Below are 6,160 nucleotides of genomic sequence, written 5' to 3' on the forward strand. Positions count from 1 at the left end.
AATATCACAAAACCTCCAGAGTACTGACAACAGGGCCATCTGCTGGCTCGAAAAATATATAGCAGCCATAAAGCCTGCAAATGCAATGCATGTTTCTTCAACTGAAAATGAGAAACGTTTTCTTTTTTCAGCAGATGTAATTTCTTATTACATACAGGGAGTTGACAAAAAGTCTTACAGTTATGAACAAGCACTCTTTCAGGAAAATAAATAGTTATCATTCAAAGTTATCTAGCGCAAAAACGTTTAGATATTGTTTATGGAATGTTTTTCTGAAACATTTTAGCTTCAAATGTTGTCAAAGACCATTCATAAGTAATATTTCCACAAAGTCTGTGGAAGCACGTTCCCTATGCTGATGTTTTTAATGTTCACATAACCCAAGGAAAAAATAAAATGGACATTTAGAATGTTAAGAAAACATTTAAACATTTAGCGAAATGTTCTTTAGAACAAATTCTATTTATTTCAAGATTTCAACTTAAATCCTGTAAACGTTTGTAAAATGCTCGATTCATATGGCCTTTGTTTGGTTACCTGGACTGTCAACTCTACTGAAAAAAAAAGACAGTAGAACCATCACAGAAAATTCTAATGGTTTCCACTACAAATACCATTACAAACATTACACACCATCAACTTTTAACCATTTCAACTATTAACAATGTTTTCCTGTATTGTGTTTTGGGACATGTTCCATTAGGATTTATTGGTTTTAACAAGCCGCCAATAGAAGGTGACCAGTTACCAGTAGAGACCAACAGGGTCATTACAGGTTCCATTAAAACCAATACAAGTTCCATTATAACTAGTAAAACCATTACAAATTATGTCATGGTGTCTATTTTTTTGTTTTTCAGCAGGGTAGGGGAGGAACAGAAACATCTCATGTTTCATTAAGTATTTTAATTTGTGATTTAAAGATTCAAGGACAACATAGAGGTCTAGCCAGTAGCTAAAACGAATTTATTTACAGAGAATCTGAAACTTACCTACATTCAGCACAAATACAAATGTTTCCCACTCGAGGCTCCAGAGAGATTGTTTGGATCAGTAGCCACGCCCCAAACTCTCGCTATTGGCTGGCGGAGGTGTGCCAATCATTTGATTACATCTTAGTTCTCTTGAGGTTCTCTTCACATCCTGATAGCAATAAATAATTAAATTATAATTACATTGATAGCTGAATAGCAATAAATAATTATAGTTGGCTAAAAAAAGGGAAAAACATCTACCCCACCATTACTGATTTGGAACAATATGAGGGTAAATAATGACATAATATTTTTTTGTTGTTTAATTATCATTTTAAGTATACATCCTAAGATTTCGATGTATAAATGGTTATAAAGATATCGGAGCCAGTGTGAAGGAAATAATAACGTTATTATGTTGATACACTCGTGCCTGATGAAAGAACAGCGTGTTGGTAGAATTCCACCAGAAAACAGTAGATGGAGACATTGAGCAGATCAAGAAGAGCCACAATGTTGATTTGAGAGATTCTTAACAGACACCTCTAATGACCTCAACTGAAATGTCACAACGAAACCCCTTGACACTTTTCCTCTTCTCTGCCTTTCTCTTTTAGTCTGTGCAATCTGTAGCAGGTTAGATGGTGTGGAGACTAATCTGTGTCCAATTTGGCTCAAAACATTTTGCACGACTATGTGCAGTTCAGACTTTTGATTTGCTCTGCTCACAGTTTTGCTCTAATTCTCTCTCAGCTAGAAAAAGGCCAAAGTTAAGATCTAAATAGTTATTTGAAGACCACATAAGTATTTTCACTGATGAACTACTGGACCTTAGCTTTAACCAGCTTAAGCAGTGCTATTTGTGAGTCTCTGCTCCATGTCTGTCTCTGACTGGCTGCTATTTCTGCTGGTAAAACTTCTCCAGGATTAAAGCCCTAAAAATGATCACAATATTTTTTTTTTCATATCAGTCGATATCGATAATTATCACAATAAATGTCAAATCTTTATTTATTTCAAGTTTAAAGTCAGATTTTTGCTCCAAGGTGAAAGTTGTAGAAACCAGACCATTAATTTTCCTTAACAAAATAAATTTCTAAATAGAAACATTAATTTCTGCATGTTCTAATGAGTTATATTGTTTCAAATCAAGAAACAGGTTTGGGCTGTCTGATAATAATAATAACAATAATAATATCACTTTTTTGTCTCTTAGAAATGCACATTTGATAGTAGCTTGAGGATGCAGGTAAAATATTTTTCTAATCTAAAAGTCTATTTTAGACTAGACTATGCACAAGTAAAGACCTTATTTAATGGACTTAGAATTGTTATTAGAAAAAAAAAAAAATCCATTCAAACGAATGTAGCCTAAACAAAACAATCTGGGTGTGGTCTGTGAGACAGGACATAAAAACACATTAAATTGCCCTTAAACAGCGTCTGATACATTGGAATAGCGAAAGGGAAAACAACAGAGTCCAATAATGATGCAAACATTCACAAATAATGTGGAAATCTTTGAAATCTGTTTCGTAGAAAATTCCATGTGACGAATCTGTGGCCGTCCAACATCTGCTGGAATCTCAGGTAAAACTATTTGCGTGCACACGCATGTCCCCAGATAACATGATCCCCAGTTGATCCATAACACCAGGATATAAATCTTTAGGTTAAGATTTAATTAAATACATTAGCATGATAATATCATGTATTGGTGATCTCGCAGGCTGACGATTGGACCCAACACTACTGTAGTGTATTATTTACTCACCCTCCATGCATCCTACGTGTATATGACTTCCTTCTTTCAGATGAATGCAATCTGAGTTATATTAAAATTTATCCTGGCACTCTCAAGCTTTAGAACGGCATAGACGGGTGTTTCTCCTCATCAGTCCAAAACAGTACTGAAATACCGTCTAAGCTGTTTGCCAATCACAACACATTGGGACAGCTAACCAATCACAACATATTCCCTTTTTCAGAAGCTGGGCCTTCATTAAACCTGGAACTAATTGAGCCATTTGTGCCAGGCTGGGAGAAAAGTATTGTAATAAAGTAAATTATGTTAAAAAATAATGCGTTTTTTAAGCCACCAAGCATGAGAGTATGTTCTAGTACACCCCCAAAACAAAATCATGACAAAAGAGCATAATAGGACCCCTTTAACAAGATGTCCAGGACCTCCAGCATGACATCAGGCCACTAAAAAGCTTTTTTTAGTTTGATCTGACCATAGAAGCTAGTCCTGTTTGAAGTTCCAGTTGTGTCTGACAACAGGAGTTTGTTTTTGGCTGTAAGCATTTTCTTAGGGTACCAGTGGTTTTGACCATGATTCCACTACAGCTGTTAGATCTTCAGATGTTTATAAGCTTTGGTTATATTGTTCAGTAAAGCCGTACACCCCAAAAAGCTGTGCTTTACAGTCATTTCAGAACAGCTAGTCTCATTCATCCAAGACTTTCCTTAATTAATCAGTGGCGCTTTCCTCAAGAAGCACCATCCAAATCTAAACAGTCCCAATAAGCAGCATGCTCCACACAAAAAAATATAAGTGAAAAATATGTTTCAAATTCTTTATCGGTTGCAAATGAGGGTGATGCATGAGTATGCTGATATGATATATTTCCTCTACTTAATTTTTTTTCTATAAGCAAGGGAGAAGAAAAAACATATATGAGAGAAAGGTGAAAATGGCAATAAAACATTTTAGTTTTTTGGCCAGTCAACAACCTTATCATTAACCAGCACTAGTTTGGTCAAATTTTGTATTGGAAAATTATTTTTGCTATTTACTCACCTATGTTATCCACAGACATGCATTTAAATAAACAAACAAACACAGTTTTTAATGTTTTCATATATGTACTTTAATAATTATGTTGTGTATAGAAATTGTTCAAATTAACCTGCAAAACCACTTGTGAAAGATTAATTAAACATTTAAGTTGTGTTACAAACTACCTGGCTCATGGCAGTGTAACTTTAAATGGAGAGGCCACGCACAAAGTAAATTAATCAAAATAAACATTTAAAGTAATTAATAGTCAAATTAAACAGAAACAAGAAAACAAAAGATAAAGTAACAAAAGAAAACAAAAACTGGTGCTGGAGAGAAGTCAAGCTCAGATCGGAGCCCCACGCTGGAGGACACAGATCCTTTTGTTAGTTGATTCATCACAGGTAAACCATTACACCTGCGGCTCGTCTCCACCCTGCAAAACGTACAAAAGAACAGAAGACAACACAAACGCCATCCAGCGACAAAACAATGCAACAAAAACACAACTGAAACAATACGAAGGCGCAAAATTAAACGAATACATAACACACAACAGAACCCACGCCACCTAAAGGCGAACAGATCCCAATTAGGGAACAGGTGCTACCCCGGGTCGTAACAGTTGATCTGTGAATAAAACTGATAATTGCTTTGTGCACCAGTGTTTTATCAATAATAATATACATTTTAAATGTAAAGATGATTCATAAAATTCTGCACATAAACACAACTTGGCCATATTTCCACTCAGGTGGTTTTCAGCTTGAACAGCTGCAATATATTCTTACATCACGCTATTATTTGTCAGAGTTCACCTGTGTCTGCATCTCTCTAGGACTCTTATTTTGAAGTACATTCTGTTCCACTGTTTCCCAGTTCAGGTTTGCTTTGTTTATTTCCTTGATTCAGGATTATCTTCACTTGTGTCTAGATTAGCTCCCATTATCCTGTTTTTATGTTTTTATGCACTAGCCCTTTGTTTCTATCTTTAGCTGTCCAATCATCATGACTGAGTGATGTTGAGCTGTCGCAGTTTTCTTTATTAGTGTTTTCACCTGTTTGTAAATCACCTTGTTCATTTGAATTAAAGCTGCAATGGCCTACTTGCACTGAGCCTCGTGACGCACTTCCGTTTTGAAATCTTACGGCTCAGTTATTTCCGGTTATGTACATTTTCAATGCGCTGTAATCATCTAGTTGACTTAAACGCCTAATAAAATGAGATTTCGTGGGATGATTTCAAATTCAGAAATTTTCAGGGACAGAAGAAGACATATTCTGATGAAATCTGTGTACAGAATTTTCCTAATTCCTAATTCAACGGAACGTGAAGTTTTAATCCAACATAAACCGATCTGAGAAAGCGGTGGCTGGTAATCATACGTGATTGTTCAGCACAGGGTGTCAGTGCTCTATAGTGGCCTAATCGTGACGCTGCAGTTTGTGAGATCTGATGAATAAGATCATAATAAACCTTCATTTATCTGTATTAAATATGTTAGTCACTATTCTGTGTCATATTCTGTCATCATTTCACTGTATGTAGTTTAATGTCAAAATATGAATATTCAATAGTCGCACAGCCTTACTATAATGTAACGTAAACTACTGCATGTCCGCCAATAGAAAATAATTAATTATACAAAATTACCAACTGAACACCAGCACACAACTATTGATCCACGACGTTTCCATGACAGTTCCATGAATCGCAGTTACCAACTGGCAACGTCACAAAGTTACGTTGTGGGGACGTATAGGCCCAGCAGGCACAGGACGTCAATATAACGTCAGATTGACGTTGGACCCCAACGTTGGACAGACGTGGTATTTTAGTTGAAAATGAAAATCGGGTTGACGTCAGATACCAACGTCAGATTGACGTCAATCTCCAACGTTGGACAGACGTTGCAATTTGGTTAAAAATGAAAATCGTGTTGACGTCAGATCCCAACATCAGATTGATGTCAGATCCCAATGTCGGATTGACGTCAGTCTCCAACGTTGGCCAGACATTGCTTTTTGGTTGAAAATGAAAACTGGGTTGACGTCAGATCCCAACGTCAGAGTGACGTCAGTCTCCAACGTTGGACAGACGTTGCATTTTGGTTGAAAATGAAAATCGGGTTGACGTCAGATCCCAATGTCAGATTGACGTCAATCTCCAATGTTGGACAGACGTTGCATTTTGGTTGAAAATGAAAATCGGGTTGACGTCAGATCCCAACGTCAGGTTGATGTCAGATCCAAATGTCGGATTGACGTCAGTCTCAAACGTTGGCCAGACATTGCTTTTTGGTTGAAAATGAAAATCGGGTTGACATCAGATCCCAATGTCAGATTGACGTCAATCTCCAACGTTGGACAGACATTGCTTTTTGGTTGAAAATGAAAATCGGGT

The sequence above is a fragment of the Labeo rohita genome, unplaced genomic scaffold (assembly GCF_022985175.1).
Source record: "Labeo rohita strain BAU-BD-2019 unplaced genomic scaffold, IGBB_LRoh.1.0 scaffold_103, whole genome shotgun sequence".
NCBI classification, from domain to species: Eukaryota; Metazoa; Chordata; class Actinopteri; order Cypriniformes; family Cyprinidae; genus Labeo; species Labeo rohita.